At 43.6% G+C, this 21105-nt stretch overlaps 1 protein-coding gene across 1 annotated transcript in view; it reads right to left on the reverse strand.

The window, feature by feature from the left end:
* Positions 1 to 21105, reverse strand: part of LOC143362430 (kin of IRRE-like protein 3) — a 317490-nt gene that overhangs the window by 63259 nt on the left and 233126 nt on the right. The window lies entirely within an intron of this gene.

Consider the following 21105-nt stretch of genomic DNA (forward strand, 5'->3'; position numbering starts at 1 on the left):
AGTAATCGTGCAGTCACGTCGCGTTACACGCATAAGAGTCAATTCTAGTGAGATCGGGTTAAAGTCTCTTTCGAATCAAATCGTAACCTTATAGATTCCGTTCGTTCGGTGTATATTCTATTTGGCATTCAATAATTGCTCTCTGACCCCGCATTGCCAGTGCGTCAAAACCGTGCATCGTAGGTAACAATTTCTCCAATTGTACACCCACTAAATTCATTCGCGACACGAACAACAACACTTGTAATTATTTCAAGTCAGAATATATTTGTCTTGTTTGTTAACCCTTAGCACTCGAATGGTGACAGTAAGGCGCCACTGAAAATTGCTGTATCATTATTCAAAATATTTTTCACATTATTAAATTTGTTTGTATTTGATAAATTACTAAACATTTCGGTATTGTACGAGTATATTGCACCATTTTTGTACGTATAACATGAAAAAAAGATATATAGAAGGGAAATATTCTAGTTCGGAAGAAATATTTGGTTTTGGAGTTAAAATAGCTTCGAGTGCAAAGGGTTAACTCGCGTAATCTACAACCCTTAATTATTGCCTAATATCCTAATCTAATAATTGAACGTTCCCACACGATACAATCTTACCGCACGGATTGTATCAATTAAATTATATATAAGTTACGGGGCTTGCTAATCTTAAATTCAAATCAACAAAGATTTCAAAATTAACTAACAAATTGAAACCATATTCCAGGGGTAATAACCACCTCGCCGGTCTCTCGCGTTGCTCGCAGCCCTGGCTCGTAACAGCACGAACTAGGGTGTATCGAGTAACAAAGGTTAAAGTTAACATTTTTGGCATTTTCTCGTCGAAATCTATGGGTAGGGAAAAGTGAAAATTTTTGGTCCCCTAAAGCGAAGTTTAACCAAACCCAAGACTCTCACCAGTGTTACGAGCCAGGGCTATGAGCAGCGCGAGAGGCCGGCGAGGGGATTTTTACCCCAGGAATATGGTTTCAATTGTTAGTTAGGTACGCGGACGCACCCGATGCGAAATCGAGGAGCCGCTAGGATAGTTGACGTCGAGGACGCACCTGATGCGAAATCAGGGAACCTCTGGGAGGTTGGTGTCAAACGCAGACGCACCCGATGCGAAATCGAGGAGCTACTAGGAGAATGAAACTTCGTGCACGCACCCGATGCGAAATCGAGGAGTCACTAGGGAACACGCGGCGAACCCGATACGAAAGGAGGTTGTATAAGAGCGCGGACGCACCTGATGCGAAATCAGGGAGCTGCTAGGATGCGGAAGAACCCAATGCGAAATCGGGGATCCGCCTAGGATGGTATAATTTCGTGGACGCACTCAATGCGAAATCGAGGAGCCACTAGGTTGGAGAAATCTTCGTTGAATCGAATTTAAGTATTAGTAAGCCTCGTAACTTCTATATAATTTAATTGATACAATCCGAGCGGTTAGATTGTATCGTGTGGGAACGTTCAATTATTATATTAGGATTTTAGGCAATAATTAAGGGTACGCGAGTTAACAAACAAGACAATTTATTCTGAATTGAAATTACTACAAGTGTTGTTGTTTGTGTCGCGAATGAATATAATAAATTTACAATTAGAGGAATTGTTTACCTATGTTGCACGGTGTTGACGCACTGGCAATGCGGGGTTAGATGGCGATTGTTGAATGCCAAATAGAATATATACCGAACTAACGGAATCTATAAGGTTATGAATTGATTCGAAAGGGACTTTAACCCGATCTCACCAGACTTGACTCTGTAACGCGACGTGACTGCACGATTACTATAACGTTACGGAACCGTTTCTGAATCTTGACTGAACCGCTTCTCGACTAACCGAAGAGGATGAAAATGAACGGGTTTATATACCTTGAAAATGAAAGGGGTACTCTGTTTAAGATTTAATGTCATGTAGGGTCACAGTCACATTTTTTGTCGTTTCTAATGAAAAGCAGGCCTCAGTTAGATTTTCGTTAAAAGGGGTTAATGAAGGTTATCCGGGCTATTTCCTATCAGAATATTAATTAACGGATGCCAGAAGGGAGTGTCTAGAGATTTTGATATAAAGAAGGCATACAGTATCTTGTGTTAATAAAAGGGAGCCTGTTGGGACGCTTTTCGTTCTCAGAAAAAGAGATTAGAATTTCTAGTCGAAATGAATATGGCGAACGTCTTCATACGTAACACCAGTCCTGCCACGTTTCTTGGTAGCGGCTCGTTCCAATTTGCCAGGAATATCGCCGTACCAATTTCCCTGGCAGAGTGCGCGAATCAAGAGGGTCGTGGTAGGCGTCTCGATAGGCGACTCGAGGATCGGAAGGAAGCTCGAACAAAGCGTCGCGGGGTTCGCGAGAGACGCTGACAAACGAGGCCGAAGAGGGTGTTCTCGCGGAAAGTCGGCCGAAGGAACGGCTTCCCGGCCGCGGCGTCGTAAACAAGAGTGGCTCGGATCTCCTGAGAAAATTATCCTGCTCGTTATTTACATCTTTCATAAATATTCACCGCCTGCGGAGGGAAACGGAGTAAGAAGGATCGGCGACGCAGTCGCAGGGGGGGGGGGGTAGGTGAAGCAGCAGGTTGTGCGCTTTGCGGAGGGCTCGGAGAAGGACGAGGGAGGGGTTCACGGGTTCAACACGAAGGAAGGGAGGACTCGTGGTTCAACGCAGGAAGTAACGAGGAACCGCAGAGCGCGTAAATCTCGCGGCTTTCGGAGGCGATCTCGTTTCAGGATCACCTCCCGCGAGCAAGGGGCTACCTCGCTACCCTAGACGGTAATGCGATCCTGTTGCCACCTAAACGTGTTCGCTGGGGAAACCTCCTGGAAAATATTTCCATCGCGGTCCTTAAACTCCCGTCCCGCAGGTCCGAAGACTCGGATTTTCCTCGTGACTTCCGTGCGCCATGACGTCGCCGTTGGAACTACTTACGTGAACTAGGGAAGAAGGTCGATCAGTCTTTAACACTGAAGACCGCCGGTCAATTTGACCGGTTTCAAATTTTTTACTTCCCAATTATTGAAATTACGGGGGTTCTTCCATTGGAAATGATAATACGCATTTCTTTATTCAAGCAGATATTATTACTGCACTGCGGAGTTTATGTGTTTATGGCGAAAATGAGTAGTTGTAATACACAGTCGGTGTACAAAGTAATCGTACACTCTTCAAAAACGAATAACTTTTTAAAAATTAGAACGGCTTGAATTTTTCGGAGATGTTAGAAGGATTAATTTACTAAGTAATGCTTAGGTCACGATTTTTAATTTTTTTTATCTGTGTCTGTAATGAAAATTTAAATGGTACCTGTTGCAGACCTAAGTAAGTTACATACACGCACAAAGTTTCATTGAAATCAGTTGACGTATAAAAAAACTATAGGCATTGCAAAAACCTTTGAATTTAGGGTTAATTCGCAGTTTCTCACAATTTTTGCTATTTTCGATCAATTATATTTCCTAGCAATCTTGATCGATTTCGACGAGACTTTGTGCATGTATACATATAACTTACTCAGATCTACAGAAGGCAGCTTTTATATTTTCATTACAGACACGGACACAGATAAAAAATTTCAAAATCGTGACCTCAACATTTTTCTTCGCCATTACGACCAATAGCAATTCTTTAAAAAAATTATTCATGCATTACTTAGTAAATTAATCCTTCTAGCATCTCCAAAAAATTCGAGCCGTTTGCTCCGATTTTAAAAAAGTTATTTGTTTTTGAAAGGTGTACGAATACTTTGTACACCGACTGTAACGCAGTGGACAGATTAAAAACATTTAAAGATATTCGGGTTTCGGCTTGTCAACATTATTGAAAGAAGAAGGGAATTTTTAATTGACCCCTCTTACTTGTAATTCAGGCAATTTTTATTTTACAGAAAAATCCGCAGTCTAATAATTCCGACGATAAATACTTAAATTGTATGTTATTCAACGTTGTTAATTTTTCGGTTGTACTCTCCGTTCCTGTTAGATCCAGTGATCCAGAGAGGAGACTCGAGCGTCAATTTAAGGATGTGTTAACGTTGTGTATGCTGGCAGAGGTACTTCAAGGTCGTCGATTCTGCGAGAACTCCGTGCGCCCTCGATTTTAGTTGTCGCGTTTGCAAGTCCTCGGTAACTCGCGGGACTTCTCCCGTTCCTTGTTTCCACGTCGACTGTTCGTCGACTCAGGGATTCGATTACCGTCGCTAATTTGTTGTTGTCAGTTTCGGAGCTGCGCGAGAGAGCAACGGCTGTCTTCCCGCCGAAAGCTGGCGCGCGGGGCGGCGCCTACAGCCCTCGCCATACCCGTTACAAATGATTAAACGGTACTGGGTAACGAATGGCTTCGGGAAAACTCGTTTACATCCGCGCAGTTTCGCTCGTCTGCCCCTTTGACCGTTGCCTTCGCTCGATCGAAATTACTGATCCCTTTCCGAGCAAATTGAGACGCGAGCACCGAGCTTCGTACTGCCTCAACACAGTGAAAAGAATTCTACAAAACTACCGCATGGAATTGGACTAAATTTGAAGGACACCTTTAGATTAGGTCCTGGAAGATTGTGTAAAAATTTTGGATTGATGGATACAACCGTAATTCAGATACGTGCGCTTTATTCCTTGATCAAGGGAAGCTCGATTCAGCATTCTTGAAATGGTTGATCATTGAATCGATCGCACAAATGTTTATATATATCTACTTCTACTGAACATTTCACAATGAAAAAATTCGTACATGTTCCTTGAATATGGAGAAAATTATTATATAAATTTCAAAAAGATCTGCTTTGTAGTTTGTTAAAAAAAAAAAATAGCATAAGTTGTCTTACTTTTAGCGTGTTCAACCACGGTACCCTTTTAAAGGATTAACAATGTTTGAAGGAAAGATGATTTTTGCCCTGCTATAACTTCGTGAAAAATAATCGTACGATCATCTACCTAGGCTCATTTTGAAGGGCGAATCTTCTACGTTCACATCCCTAACTTGCGTTTTTTACGAAGACCTATTTCCATTAAAAAACGAAGAGGGCACCCGAAGCTGGTTTTCGTTCGATTCTCTAAAAATCTGTGGGAAACGGCATTGTTTTGAGTCTTGAATCACTATGCAGCGATTTCCGGCCGGTGTTAGGTAAATCGCACGGACCTCCTCGGCACAGCTGACTAATATTTGCGACGTCGACGCTCCGGGAAAATTCGCGAACGGAATTGTTCGCGGTGTGAAGTCGAAGCCGCGGAGATAGCTGGCGCGAGCAAATATTTGGCCGGGACGTACACGAGGCGGCCGTTTCCGGTTAATTGTTCGCCTGATGGAGGCAAGTTTCCCGGAGTCTTTTCGCGAGAAAAACAGCCGCGTTTCATTAGCGTTTCGCGAACGGATGCTAATTCCGCTGGGCCCGGCCGCCCGGCTGAAATTATTTCAATTTCCGCCGGTTTCGCCGTCGGCCAGCCGTTCCGACATTGCTCCTTTTTTCTCTCGTCGTTTCTTAGCCGCGAGAGCGGGAATTGGTTCGCGCCTCGCACCGAGATATAATATAAATATAATCGCGCGGCTCGCGGAACCGTGCGACGCGTGTTCTCGCGATCAACCCCCGGTGTCGTTTAATTAATATACACTTTCGCGTAAGGGAGCGCCGAGCTGTTCTTTCCCCGGGGACGACGCGATGGGAAAAATGGTTTCCACGTTAATGTGGGTCGATTACCGGCGACTCGATATTTCACGGTGTTTTCGAAACGCTTCGGAAAAATGGCGTCTCGCGGCTGCGAATAAATCTTAATGCCGCGAAATATCGAGGACCCGCGGCCCCGTCCCCGAAGACGAGTCGCACGGTAATGAAGATGAATTCGCGATCGGCTACCGGGGAAATATTGTATTTGCTCCGGGGCCACGCGTGGGAGCCCGCATTTTCAACGGACAAATTGCTCCCGTTGTTCCCCCGAGCTCTGACACCCGCTGATCTATCGACCGTTTCTTTATTCAGCGGTAATTAATTGGCAACCGAGCTCTAGGCGAATCAAAAATTGTCTGCATCGCACGGCACGGTAGATAGACTGAAGTTTCTGTCTTTGCACCTTCTTTGTATCTTGTACCCACTTTTTCACGATAGAGAAAATATATAAATATTGTTAAAGGCCTAATTAAGTCATTAGAAAAAGGTTTGTGTACGCCACTTACTTGTGTCGCTCTCGAAAAAGTCTGAACGAATGGGCTCGTTAGCTAGACTGAAGTTTCTGTCTTTGCACCTTCTTTGTATCTTGTACCCACTTTTTCACGATAGAGAAAATATATAAATATTGTTAAAAGCCTAATTAAGTCATTAGAAAAAGGTTTGTGTACGCCACTTACTTGTGTCGCTCTCGAAAAAGTCTGAACGACGAGTCTCGTTAGACCACCGTTTCTAAAATTTAGATTACTCAAATGTTACACCAAGTTTTTCTTGATAAAAAAAATATATAAATATTGTTAAAAGCCAAATCGAGTCATCAGAAAAATCTTTGTGCACACCACTCACTCCGATTGCTCCCAAAAAATTCTGAAAGATGCAGCTCACTAGGATACCTCTAAACCACCCTGGTGGAGGGCTTTATTCTAAATTTTCCACGATAAATAAAAATATGTAAATATCGTTAAAAGTCCAATGAAGTGATTAGAAAAACCTTTGCGCTCATCATTGACTTGTATCGCTCTCGAAAAAGTTCGGCAAGATGAAGCTGGTTGGGCTGCTCCTTAACTAGTCTAAAATTTAGCCTACTCCAAAAACCACCCCGGTCGAGGGTAAACCCCTCGAAGATCAGGGTAAACACGTAATTCCCTATTCTTTTGAGCCGACCAGGTTGGTATCTTTGTCGCGGGATGGTGAAGGAGGTTGCGCAACCTGGGAAACGATCGGGCCACGAAGAGTATCGTCGAGTAGGTCGATCGGCGACGGTCTGCGGCCTCTTCATCGGCTTTGTCGCGATCGTTTTCGGCAAATTACTCGAATTAATTATGCATTCGCCGACATGGACGGGGTCGGGTCGGGACAGACGTGCTTTGCATCCGAGTAACCGGGCGGAGGGTTGCGATGGACAGAGAAGGAGGCGAAAAATAGAAAGCAAAAGAGTGTGAGAGAGAAAAAGAGAGAGGGAGAGGGAGAGAGAGAGAGAGAGAGAGAGAGAGAGAGAGAGAGAGAGAAAGAATAAGAGTGGCGGCCGGTTTCCACCGGTGCCTCCGGGGGGAAGCAAACAAAGGGGGGCTCGGGCACAAAGTGGACGGATAAGTGGCGGTCGAGTGGCCGCTGGTTGCTTTGGAGATTTATCATTTAATCTTTCCGCGTCGTATTCGCGGCATTGTGGTCTCGGACGCTCGCCTCGGCCGCAGGCTAAATGCGTTTCGAGAGTCTCCACTCGTCGCGGCCAGGCTCCGCTGCTATACAGTTTTTTTGTCTGCGTCTCCGTTGCACCGAGAACTGCACCGACTGGACCGACTGCACTGACACAAACCTACCTACACGTAAACACACACGCGCGCGCGCGCGCGCCCGCGCACACTATATTCTCGAATTTATTTCACGCGGCCAGCCGCCGCATCCGGCGACTGCACGTGCAAGCCGCACGCACACTGCCAACCGTCATCCCGGCTATATAAAACCGGTGCGTGCATGAATTTGCATATTAATTCGCCGGGGGTAATCCGCTTTAATGACATCTGGATTAGGGGAAACGCGGCCGGCAGATACGCACCACCTTCGCCGGGCCTGTTTCAAGAATATCCCGGGGTATATAAATACGTTTTCATAACCGTTTTCCACTATATTAGACCGCCGCCCCTGCACGTGCTCTTGCCGCCACCCACACCCTCCGAGGGTTTACCCGGCAGGTTTTCATCGGGCTGCTCGTGTGCGACGCGTTTAGCACTCGCGCCCATCGAAATCGATTCATACCACATCGATCCCGCCCCGCGATTCGACCGGCCCGTCCAATCTCCGACCCGATAGATTTTCGAACATTAATTTGAATATTAACTCGACGAGTAATCCCCGCTTATCGCATCCGGATTACAGGAAATCTGTATTCCACCTGCACCGGGTTTTCTGCCAAGCGAGTCTTCGCTATTAGCGCAATCACTCCGTAAGATGGAAGGTGTCTGTTGGTTTTGTTGAGAGAGGATGTGTTCCGATACTGAGCGGCGTGGACTAGGATTTCGATGTTGCTAGACTGCAATATTTGTGCAAACGTAACTAGACTGCAGATTTCATGAATTCGTAACAAAAATGAGAGTGGACGAAATTTAATCCTCCGAGGACGGATGGGGCTATGGGATCGTGCAACCACCCCCATAAGATATGGGATGACAATTGGTTTCAAATGAGAAGAGGACGCTTCTTGATATCGAGCTGCTTCTGTTAGGCTTTTTACCCCTTGCACTCGAAGCTATTTTAACTCCAAAACGAAACATTTCTTCCGACCTAGAATATTTCCCTTCTATATATTTTTTTTCATGTTATATAAAATGATGGTAGCAATTTTTAGTGGCGTCTTATAATCGCCATTCGAGTGCCAAGGGTAACACTAGGTTTACGGGACCCGTCAAAATGACGGGTTCTAATATTTTTAATTTAGGATTATTGAGATTGTGAAGATCCATCTACGTGGAATTACTCAACAAACTTATTTCCTTAGGTATATATTATTTAAAAAATGACTGAAAACTTGGATAAACACATTCTTCTTATTTTTATAAAGTAATGTAAAGTACTCACTTTTAATGCTCCGCAAACCTAGTGTTAATATCGTTAGCAGACTGAACAGATCTTTAAATAGACAAACTTTGAGTCGATCTCAGTGATCGGAAAATGTTCAACTGTCTTCAGCTTCGTTGTAACTGGCTTAACGCCGAACGTATGGTCCTAAAAAGCGTACATATTCTAATCCTGTCGAGGATTATAATACATTCAGTCTCGATTAACAAGAATACACCACTCCTCCATCTAAAGATTAAGCAAGTATTAGCACGGCGAACAGGTCTTCAGACCGACAAAATTTGTCTCGTTCTCCGTCAACAGAGAACGTTCAATCGTCTTCAGCTTCATTTTGGCGAGTGACCTAATGCACGGGCGGTATCACTTGTTTCCCTTTTGTCGCCGGTGTCCAATAATATTTTATATCGCAGTTCATTACGTCGCCTTTACTCTCTTAATTAATGCGACTGAGTGCGAGGAACGTCGGGAGCGGAGTCGCGCGTTCCGAGCCGTCAAAGGGATTCATTCGATTCAAGAAAAGACGCTCTCGTGTGCGAACGTCGTCGTCGTCGTCGTCGTCGTCGTCGTCGGCAGGTGGTCCCTACAAAGCCCCGACGATTCTTCCATTTTCCCGGGGATTCGACTTTCCGTAAATTTCTTTTGTTTCCCTTAAACTGCGAGAGAACCCACTCTCCCTCTCTGCCTGGCGAATTGCGCGTCAATTGTTCGGCCGTTCCTCAGTAGCGTAGCGCGTGTCCCGCGCGCTCGTTTACGGAGGCGGGAGGCGTTGAAAACGCGCGTGCAAGAAGAGATTGCATTAAAGTTCCCCTTGGTCAAAAGATTCCGCGTGTCTGGGGAGCCCGTCGATCCTCGGGACGCCAGCCTGTTTAGCGTCTCGTTCGCTCTTAGGGAGGACTTCTTTTCTTTTTTCGGGCGGACCTTAGCTCTACGGGAACGCGCGACGCCCAAGCTTTTCATCGCGGACCGGCGAGTTTTTTCATTCGAGGCGCTGTAACGATTTCAATTTACAGGGACGAAAGAACTTTACAATGAACTGCAGAGAGAGAGAGAGAGAGAGAGAGAGAGAAGTTTCCATCCCCTTAGCGAGACGCTAGGGAGGGAGCGCCAAGAAAACTCACGGCGCAGTGTGGGGCACGGGGAACAATGCTTTCGGTCTTGTTCAGGTATGTAGACTCGTGGAGAAAAATATTTGCTGGGTTATAGTAAGTGAATTGACTGTGACGCTATTTAGGGGATAGACCTTTTTAACCCCTTGCACTGTATCGGGTCAGACTCGCGATGAAGATTTCGAACGGAATCTACTAAATATGTATGAAAATTCACTCTCGAGAATTTCTTTCTTTACAACGTTTATTTCTTCCCATTTGTGTCCATAATTATGAAAGTGGTCTAAGTGAAAATTTAAAAAAATATGAGTTTATCAGTTATTTCACACCACATTATTTTAAACTAAATTTATTCAATGTAATTCTTACGATATCGTAAAAAATGAACCATTAGATAGTGGTTGTAATTTCAACATTGTATGGAATTCAAAATATACGGAAATATTAAATTACTTCCATTATACACCACCACTAGATCAGTAACGGAAGAAAAACATAAAGACATTATGTGTTTACTACCATACATCCCTCCATTTTTTCAGGAACATTTTAAGAACCTTCAAAACTCGAAATGATAAAAATGGATTACTTTTTAAAAATAATTAATAAATGTTCATGAATTATTTCATTAAAGTTATTGTTTCAAATAAAACTCATAGTTCTTTATTGCTTTAAGTCATTTATAGGACAGTCAGTTAATTTTGAAAATGGTCCAAGTCAGTTCAAACTTTAAAAACAACATTTTCGTATGAAATTCACACAAAATTTCATATTCATAATAAATTTCCATTAATCAAGACTAATAAAATTATAAATTAAAATGTCGCATAATGTAAAAATATCTTTTAATTTATTCAAATGCAATTCATTAAATATCTTGAAACAAGAAATATATGACTTAGACCACTTTCATAATTATGGGCACATTTATGCTCGAAACATTTGACGTTCCAGCGATTACGTATTACTCCGTAGCACTCCGTCTGCAACTTGGGTCGTTTATGTCCGGAGCGAAATTTCACTTGTGAATTTCTGAAAATTTTTTTGAAGCACGTATTCCAGACTTTGTTTTAGATTTTTTAAAACAGTAAAAAAATTATGCAGAGGGCGACGATAAAAATAAGGTCGTAGAGGGAGGTTTTGACAGGGTCATTGACAGCCGAGTATCATCCAGGAATCGCCGAATATGTGATTTTCGTTGCATCATGTTTGACGCGAGTTTGGCGCGAGTTTGACGCGATCGGACACGATGGTTATTAGCAATTTTGTGAAAATTGTAACCTCGATTGACCGAGCACCGGTTAATTTATAGATCTGGTAATACGGTTCTCGTACAATATGCGCATACAGATTAAATATAATGGAGCACCGTTTATGCGGATTAATCTAATTTTCATACGGTCCGCGGACTTGCTGACGGCACTGTGAACCCACGCAATTAGGCAACGGTGTTATTAACATTTAAAACACGCCGCGTTCTCGCGGATCGACCGCCGATAATATCCATTGTCTTACGGGTGGCACGGCGGTGGGAAACGGTTTCCATTATGTAGACGCTCGTATATTCGATTCCAATAAAAGTTTCACAATGTGGATACTCGGTTGCTACCAATAGGAGACGGTGATCGGTTTTTGGGGACGTTCGTGCAGAAAACTGGATAAAAATATCGTTTGCTCGAATCATATATTTAAACCAGAGAAAACAGTTCAAAATCGAGGTTGAATCTATATTTTTTAATATCTTGGCAAATAGAAGGGGCACGAACATATTTTTTTGTTTTCATCGCATGGTACGAACTCGACAATTACATCATGTAAACATTAAAATAGAATTCAATTTCTTACTATAAAATTTGAAGCCTGTTTATATTTGGAAATATCTTGGAAAATAGAAGGGGCACGAAGACATTTTTTTATTTATATCGCACCGCACGAAGTCGACAATTGGATCATGTAAACAATCGAGAGGAATTCAATTTTTTACACCGGCTGGATACTCGATTCGAAACTATAAAATTCAAATCCTGTTTTCATCCCTCCAACGCGATCGTGACCCGATGAATAAAACACATAGTCGAATATTTCTCCGAGAACCATCTCTCATATACATTTCATTAAAATCGAACTGCACGGCTTCGCTAAGCTCGGAACAATCCAGTCAGATCCGCGCCTTCTATTGTCGGCTGCACGGCTTTCATTCGACGCGCAATAAAACGGCTACAAAAAATCGTACATCAAATTTTATGGTGTCGTTGTAAAGAAGAGACTTCAATCCTCAAATCCATAGCACTTGGAGTCGCGGAAAAAATTCTCCGTGGACTCTGAATCTATAAAATGTTCAAACAAAGAGACCATCTTCACGTCCCAGCTTCTCGTCTCACACAGATATTTCTTTAACACTTTGACTGTCAAAGCAACAATCTAAAAAATTCCATAAAACCGAAGTAATTTATTTAATAAAATAACTATTCAAAAGCTACCACGTACGACAGCAGTCTTTCAACCTTGGATTTTCCAGATATTAACCAAATGTGGTACCATATTAGCGTAGTGATTAATTGTTAAATTTGTACAAGCAACTCCAATTTATGGGTGACACGGCAATCAACGAGTTAAAACACTTCGAGCAACTAAAAATAGAAACTTTACCCTGTAAAATGGCTCAGGTAGACTACCATCCGATTTTTTTGCACAATCTTGCGAAAGTTTAAAAATCCACCGGTTCTTTAATTTCGATTGCCGGTGATCTTCATCGGTGCTCATCAAGATCATCCACGAGCGAATCGAAATTTTTCGCGCAAATCCCGGTCGTGTTTCACGCGTCCACGTTGCCACCGTTTCGCGCAGGTTCGTTCGCATAAATCGGCGAAGTGAATGTCACCGAGGACGGTTAAGGAAAGTAGCACGGTAATGCCGGGCATTCACGGACGACGAGCCGGCTATCCCGTTTGAAAAAATTTTTTAATTAAATCGCGGAGCCGGAAGTCTTTCAGGCTGGCCGACATTTTTTTGCGAAACGTCTCAGACCGGTGGGGCGCCGCTCATTTACGTACAATTGGCTGGTTAAAGCCCGCGGGAAGCCAGCAGTTTTGTTATCGCGAGCATTCAACCGGTTCCGCGAGCTGCCGGTACAAGTTTCGCGAAAAACGAATCCCACCCCTGAAAAGAAAATCCGCTCGTCCGTTCTGTGCACCGGGTCACGTTCCGCGAACGATCATCTCGGTCGTCACTGATTCGCTACTGCCCACAGTGGTCCCAATCGACGAATTAGGAGGAAAAAATACTAAAATCATTTTGTCTGTTGAGCACAATACCATTATTTAAATATTTTTTCATTCTTAAATTGAATCAGACCACAACGAAGACGATGCGATTAATAGTTTTCGAGATACGGTGATGCAATTTATGATTAAAAAATTTATAACTTACTGGGACAGATGATTATTTTTCAATTTAGCATTCCTCTGATGATAATTCAGTATTCTACTTGCCCGCGGCTGTGCCCGCGGGCACCCGTTCCACTTGAAAAATTTTGACCTCCTGCACTTTCTAGCTCATTCTCTAAATAATTTATGAGCATATGGCGATTCTTGGTCATAGTCGATTGCATAAGGCCTAATTCCTTCAGGTGAATAACCATGTTCCGCCGAGTTATATCACGCACTCTGTTTAAAAAAATAATTTCTCATAAAATGGCAACTATAGGCGAAACGCTATTGAATTTATATCGAGTACAGGAGTGTTACTCTTGCTTAAACATAGTTTGAATTAGTAACATTTAGTAACTTGGGTTCTGCACTCCACAAAACGTGGAATAGCTTACAAAAGAAACGAGGACCATATCAAGATGTCCCGAAGTAGAAATAATAATAGGAGTCACTAAATTGAAATAAATTTGTAGTTTTATATTTACCTCCAACTGTGGAATTCATATTATTATGAATATAAAAGTATTTATAATGCCAGGTAATCAGAACACACGTTTTCACATACACTATTTCGCGACAAGCGATCGAGTAACCTAAAAAAATTATGCGTTGCGACGCGATATTTGCGTTCGTCATTCGTTTCATTGTTAATGAGACTAATGCCAGAGGTTACTTTGCGTCTCTGTGGGATGTATAGTACATAAAAAATTCACTGATACGTGTTTTTCTTTACCTTTAATTTTGAACTTTTTTCCTCCTAATTCATCGATTAGACCACTGTGGCCGTTACGGGAGCTCTCTCTCTTGATGACTCTCGACGTCTCGCTTACGGAGTCCGGTGGTATAGCAACTTCTCTGTTCTCCGCTTTGAGCGTTTATTAACACGTTGACTGTCACCTATCAGCGAATCGGACGTATTTACTTATTTAGTATCTGCGGAAATTAGTTATTTAAATAGAATTGGTCGTGAAGTGTTGCTGCTTATGTCTTGGACCAATTGTGAAATTCGTCGTGGTCTCGATTGCCTTTTATGGAGTATGCTGGACAATTTTCTTGTGAAGTATTTGTGGGATGGCAGAGGTCATCGCGGAGATGGGGAGCCATAAAAGCAGCAACATCAAAGAAGTCTGAACTGAAATTTGTGTATTTCCAACAGCTCTTCTCCAGCGGATATGCACGCCACGTTCGCCAGATGAGAGCGCTGGATGCTCCTGTGATCATAACGCGAAACGACACGGGTCGCATTTTTCGAAAAATTTCAGCTCAAACCGTCACCGAAGCTATTTGTGTGGATACTGCGATGTGCTGCTTGCATGTGGCGCAGGTCACTGCAAATCGATCACCTTTTTGACGACGATGTCGGGAATTTTGGTCGAAACGGAATAGAATGTAGTGCATGCGAAATTAGGGGTGGTCATCGTTTTGCTGGTTTCGAATTCGTTCACGCAATAGAAATGTTTGAACTATGTTAGTTCTGTGAAGGCTTAGGACAGTAAGGAACATTAGATTATATCTGAGAATTTTTCGAGTTGATTTTTTTTTAATTCACAAGGAAAGGTTTAAGACAAGAATGTTATGTTTCGCAGAGAAATTCGATTTGTAGTGTTGCAAATTATAAATGTATTTAATGTATGTACGTGGTAGTTTGAAATTGAGTAGTATACCTTTCTGCTGAAATATTAGTGAATTTGTTATTTATAGAACACCCGCGCCAAGGATTTTGTTCAAAATGGAGTATGATGTGAAACATACAGAATTAGGGGTAGTTTAAGTCATCATTTTCTGAATTTGTCTATACAATACAGATCTTTGAAGTTTTAAGGGAAAATCAATTTTTACATATTCTCACGAAAATCGTCTGCGGCTTATAAATTTTTATTTCGGGTGTAAAAATTCCGTTCAAAATTCTCACAATAGACCCCCCAGCCTTTGTGTTCAAAATAAAAAAAGAATCAGCCTGATCGGGTGAGTGGTTGTCGAGATCAAAAATTCATAAGTGCAGACTATTTCTCCCCAAATTTGCAACACGCAGTCCAAGGGTGGAAAAAAATTGCTTTTGTGTTCAATACAGAAGGTTAAATAGGAAAAAGGATTTCTGCCAAAATTGGAACGCTTCACACGGCACCGACACAGGGACGCTGTCCGAGCAACATCAAAGGCAGGTCAGAGTGGTCAATCTTCCTTTAATTAAGTCCAGTAGAGCAACTTCTTCGCACGTCTGAGGAAACGTGCCCTATAAACGATCAAACCGTAATGCCGGTCGAGTGCAAAGCACGCGGCATAAGTTGTTTCGCCGTGGAACTAACCGGGGCCTCGTTCGTGCAGCGTTTGATCGAAGCGAGGAGCCCGGAAGGCAGGCACGAAACAGCAGAAACTCGGAGCGGCAGACCGCTCGGGGCCGTGTACGCCGGATTCAAAGAAACCAAAGAAACGAAAGAAACGAGAAGGAAACGAGACGAGACGAGACGAAACGAAACGAAGAGGAGGAAGTGTCCTGATTGACCGGCGGTTGCCCGGCACGCGAACTTTCCCGGCCGTCAGAAAGACGTGGAACGGTACACAACGGTGTTAAGCTTAACGAACGGTGTAATAGCCCCGGGACAGACTCTAGGGCGGCCTTTGTGACCGCTCGTGGACCCGGTGACCGCGGCCAGCGTCGTTTCCAACGGCATTACCGCCGCGCACGGTTGACCAAATGCGATTTCATAACTGGGACGCACCGACCGCCTGCGTGAAACAACGACGCTAAAAAGAAACCCCTCCGTGTCGATCATTTTCTTTCTTCCGCGACTCATGAACCGGCTGAAAAAATCGAATTTCTTCTTCGTGGACCAGTGATACGGAACCTTGGAAACATACCTATAAAGTTTCAACGCGAAATTCGAAGCATGGACAGAGATGCAATCGATTTTTCTCCTACGCGTTGCGGAAGTACGTTGCAGGGTGCTGTAAACTTAGGGCCTTGAAACTTGCGTTTGAAAATCGGGTTAAATGTCATGGGGATGGTTAATGTTGGTTAAAAAATGTTTTCTATTTTGTAAGATGTGCAGGAGCGTACACTAAAATTTTCAAAAACATACGGCGTACAATTTTCCTGAAAAAATTCCTACTACCGTTATAACTTTGAAGAAAAGTTACCATTTATAACTGTATTTCTACGACGAAGAAAATTGTTATTATACCACCAATAATTTCCATTATTTTTACTAAAAAAAATCATGCATATTCTTCAAATTCCATTAAACATGTGTGCAAAATTCAAATGCAAAATGTTCACTAGTTTTTCTGAAAAAAATTTTTTAAATTTTACTATAAAAATTCTTAAGAAAAAAATTCTTAAATTGTTATTATACCACACGTAATTTCCACTATTTTTACTTAAAAAGAATCATGCATATTCTCCGAATACCATTAAGCATTTGCGCAAAATTCAAATGCAAAATGTTCACAAGTTTTTCTGAAAAAAATTCCTATATGTGCTGAAGGTTGTGGGGCAATCGTAAAATTCAGCAGATGCTCTGTGAAAAATATATAACTCACGTAATCCTGATTATTATTACTTAAAAAAAATCACAAGTGTTCTTAAAACACCGATGAAGATGTGCGAAAAATTCCAGCGCCAAAGGTTCAACAGTGTTGCAGACAAAAATCCGAAAAATTCGATCGAAAACAGCATCGAAAATCAGAATACCCCCTTAAGGGTGCGCGATCAATGGCCGCAGAAGGAACAATCGGCGAACCGGTTGCGAAGAAAGGGGCGCGATTCGAGGATATCCGACGTCGGACAATAATCGTCCGTCGCCGACAGTCGGTTTCATTATCGTCGTTATCGTTAATCCCGAGGAAAACTTGATTCCGCCGCGCGCGCAACTGCCTTGCAGGCCTCCTCGTCCCCTTTTCTTTCCCCTCCCACCACCCCGTGGCATCCTACTTTCTTTTCTGAGCCTGGCTTCCTTCGCGTAGTCTTCTCCCCGTGTAATTAAGTTCTTCACGGGCCGGAGGCTCGGTGCGCGGATGATGAAAGGATGGCGCAACAATCGGGGCTCGGCTGGCTACCATCTTCAACGACAAAGACGCAGCCCTCGCGATTCCGCGGCCTTTAATGTTTGGCTACGCGCGCGGCCCATGATACCGCGGGGGTGGTAAACACCGCTATCACAAAGAGATTCGGATCCGTCGACTTGGATGCAGTCTGCTAGATGACGAGGATCGCTATAGCGGAGATTGCTATAGCTCGGGTCTAACGCAGCCTCCGTCGTTTCGGGGAAATTTGCCGGAACAATTGGTCTGGATTTCCCATAATTGAAGGCGTCCCATGGTAGACACCGTAACTGGCGAAATTAGATTCTTTTCCTCGGTAATGCTGTACTACAACATTTTATCGCGATTTCTTTTTGAACACGTGGCCACTAAATTCATTGCAGAATAATCTACTCGACACATTCAAATATTTGAGTTCTTTCGTAGCATGTCGCATTTGAAAACATTTTTTTGGCAGCAGCCCCCATATTTAATGAAAAATATTGTCACAGATTAGCTACTTTTAGCTACTTTTTTTACTGTCATTGATTAGCTACTTTTTAATTCGTAGCTCTTTCTTCGTGAATTTTTTGGTCATTTATAATCAACCAAAATGTATTCTATCCTCGAGAATAATTTCTATGCATTTACTACATTGTGCATAATGAATCTTCAGAGTGATAAAAATGGCGTCTAGTAAAGAAAACAGCGTATTCCAACCCACAAATAATACAATTTTTCTAAAGTGTGTCTCGCATTTTACAAAAATTGCAGATCAACGGAGGCAACAATTAGCAGTGTTTATCGGGGATACAGACCAATCATCCCTCGAGGTCTCGTAGACAGGGAAGGGTTAGGACCGGAAGCAGGAAGAGGCCCGCGCGCATTAAAACGCAAATCCGTCGTAGTCGCGCACACAGAGAAAGAGAAAGGGTAGCTGGTTTTTCTCGCCGCATTGTTGGCCGGGTCAACAGTCGCAATTTTTCTGGCGTTCGCGCCGGCAAATTACACTCTCCGTCGGCTCCTCTGGGCCGGGTCACGAGGAAAATACTTGGCCGCGTGCTCTGAAATTCGGTAGGCCCGTAACTACTCTTAATCTCTCGGTTCTTGCTTTTCCAGCAGCCCCCTCCGCGCTCCGTTTACCGTTCGTCTTTTTCCGGGGGCGTTGTGTCGCGCAGCGTCGCGTCGCGTCGTTTCCGCGTCGCCCTCCGGAACAAACAGACGCGTTATAGCGTTCGAAGAAGCGTGCGCGGCCCGCGACGAAAAAACCCCGGGGAAATCGCATCCGCGACGGTAGATTTAAGACGGGACGATTGTATTACGGCAATTGCCGAGCTAAACGCGCCGTTCGGGCTCGTTTCCGGCCCGGTTTTTCCCCGGTGTTCCGCCAACGCAGCGACGTCGTCCTCGCGCCGTTCACCGACTTCCGACCCGCCATCGACTTCCTTCCGCCATCGCGGCTTTTCTTTGCAAGACCCCCTTAGCGTTTCCTCCGGCGAAGACGTCGCGACGCGAGCCACCCTCTAACCCTTACGTCAATAACCAACATTTTTTATTCAACGATCTTGCACTTTGTGGTTTCAGCACACATCTTTTGTATTTTATTTTCCAGATCTTTATACAAAATAAAAATTTTCTACCTGAATTGCAACAAACTAGAGTGAAATAGAAATTTATTAAATTACACCTACTCAGTTTTGTCGTAAATGCATAAAACCCGCAGTCTAATTATTGCAGTTTAACATTACACGATATTTCTGGGGAGCGTATAAGGGTTATTTTTAGGGGTGTGCGAGAACTCGAAAAATCGGGACGGGTCGGGAACACGAAATTTTCTCGGGTTTGGGGACGGGTACTCGAACATTTCGAGATTCTCGAAAGTGTCGGGATTCCCTACAGGGAAATCGAAATTTTCGGGAAACTCGATTCTTTCGGGAACCTCGAAATTTTCGGGAACCCGACCCGATCTGACTCGACCTCTTCCCGACTCGCCCCGACCATCGGGTTCCCGATATTTCGGGTTCTCGCACACCCCTAGTTATTTTAAATATCTAAATTGAATCTATACGATTAATTAGAAAGAACTCATTTTTACACCCAGCAGTAAGAAAGAATTTGAAACAAAGTTTCACTAACTAAGGGTCAGGAATTAATCTGTACACCCAATAAATTCAATCTTATTCTTATGAATGTATATGGTTCTTAGTGTTCGCCAGGTTCACCGTGAAGAGAATCTGGAAAAAATACGAACCAATTCAGTTGCGAAGAGCCGGTTTCATTGCGCGGACTCTTTGCATATTTATTTCTCCGGGTAGCCTATTCCACAGGGGTTGTATCGCGGTGAAACCGTGGACGCCATAGAATTTTTATCCCCGTCGTCAGCGGGCGTAACGGCGGCGGCGATTCACGGCATAATGAAAATAACATTTCCGTTTTGACTTTCAATTTTGTGGCGGTGCTTCGGCCGGCGTTGATCCCGCGTTCACAATGGATTTACACGACCGCCAATATGGGCGTAGCGCGGTTTATCGAGCCCCGGTGTTCCTATCTCGCGGATTTGTTAATTTAAAAGGTAATATCCGTGCGTGCGCATGATATACTGCCACTCCGGCCGATAATCTACGCCGGGATCCGTTCGCGCGTATTTCCGTATCCATTCTCTATCCCCTCGGCGATTTTTTTGTTCCTCTCTCCTCCCACTATCCCATCCCTCTCTCTCGCTCGTTTTTTTTTGTTCGCTCATTGTTGTCATCGATCGATTTCAGCTTTTCCTTCGCCTGAGCCTCGGCGTGCTCTCCCTTCCCCCGCCCGCTTTCCCCAGCCGGATTTCCATCAATCCCGATTCACTTTTGCCCGTTCCGCGCGCTATTCTTCCGGCTGAATTATTTGCTCGTTTTATTGGCCCCCCCCCCCGATCGTATTCCTCGGGAACGGCGTCGTTGTCCGAGTTAATGGACAGGCGACGGAGAACACGCGACACGGAACGTCGCCAGTATTTCACTTAAGTTCGACCATTCGATTCTCGGGCAGCACGCGGCCACACGACGAACCAGTATTTATTGTCGACGGACGCGTTACGTCCACTTTCGGCACGGAGAAACTTATCTCGAACCGAAGTTTACTGGCACCGGCCAACGGAGAAAAGTTGCCCAACCACCCTCTTGATTCTCGGCTTCTCTGCTTCCCTGCTTCCCTGCTTGCTCGCCTTTCTGGTCGACGGGGTGGATTCACCGCACCGGCAACAATGAACCCCTCCGAATCGCGATAGACGGCCAGCGACACCGCGGCTCACCACCCTTTCGACTTTCCTTCCGCGGGAAATGATTTCGACTAATTCTTTTCCCGCCAAATTAAAACGTCGAACGTCACGCGAGTGCACACGAGAGGAGCGTTTTTTGGCGTCACATTTTTTCCTGTATTTTGTGCGACTTGACAAGTTGTGGGTCTTGTTAGACATGTTACTCTGAATAAGTAATCTTTCATAATAATGAAGATCGAACTGTGACAGTTAAATTTTGTGGTATTAGATCTTTGCTTGTGGCTTGTGGGACTTGTCAAGCTGTGGGTCTTCTGGGACATTTAATCCTAGGTGGTACTTCCTCGTAAGGATGACGGTATTAATAAAGGTATTCAATTTTTCTTATGTATTGTGGGATTTGTTGTGTTGTGGGTCTTCTAAATATGTGGGTCAATTTAGATATGTAACTATAGGTAAGTAGCCATCCATAAAAATGGCGTTTCATATATTTGAATTTTATGATACTCGATTTTTTCCTGTATTTTGTGGGACTTGACAAGTTGTGGCTCTTGTTAGACATGTTACTCT

This window comes from Halictus rubicundus, chromosome 17 (genome assembly GCF_050948215.1).
Source record: "Halictus rubicundus isolate RS-2024b chromosome 17, iyHalRubi1_principal, whole genome shotgun sequence".
Taxonomy (NCBI): Eukaryota; Metazoa; Arthropoda; class Insecta; order Hymenoptera; family Halictidae; genus Halictus; species Halictus rubicundus.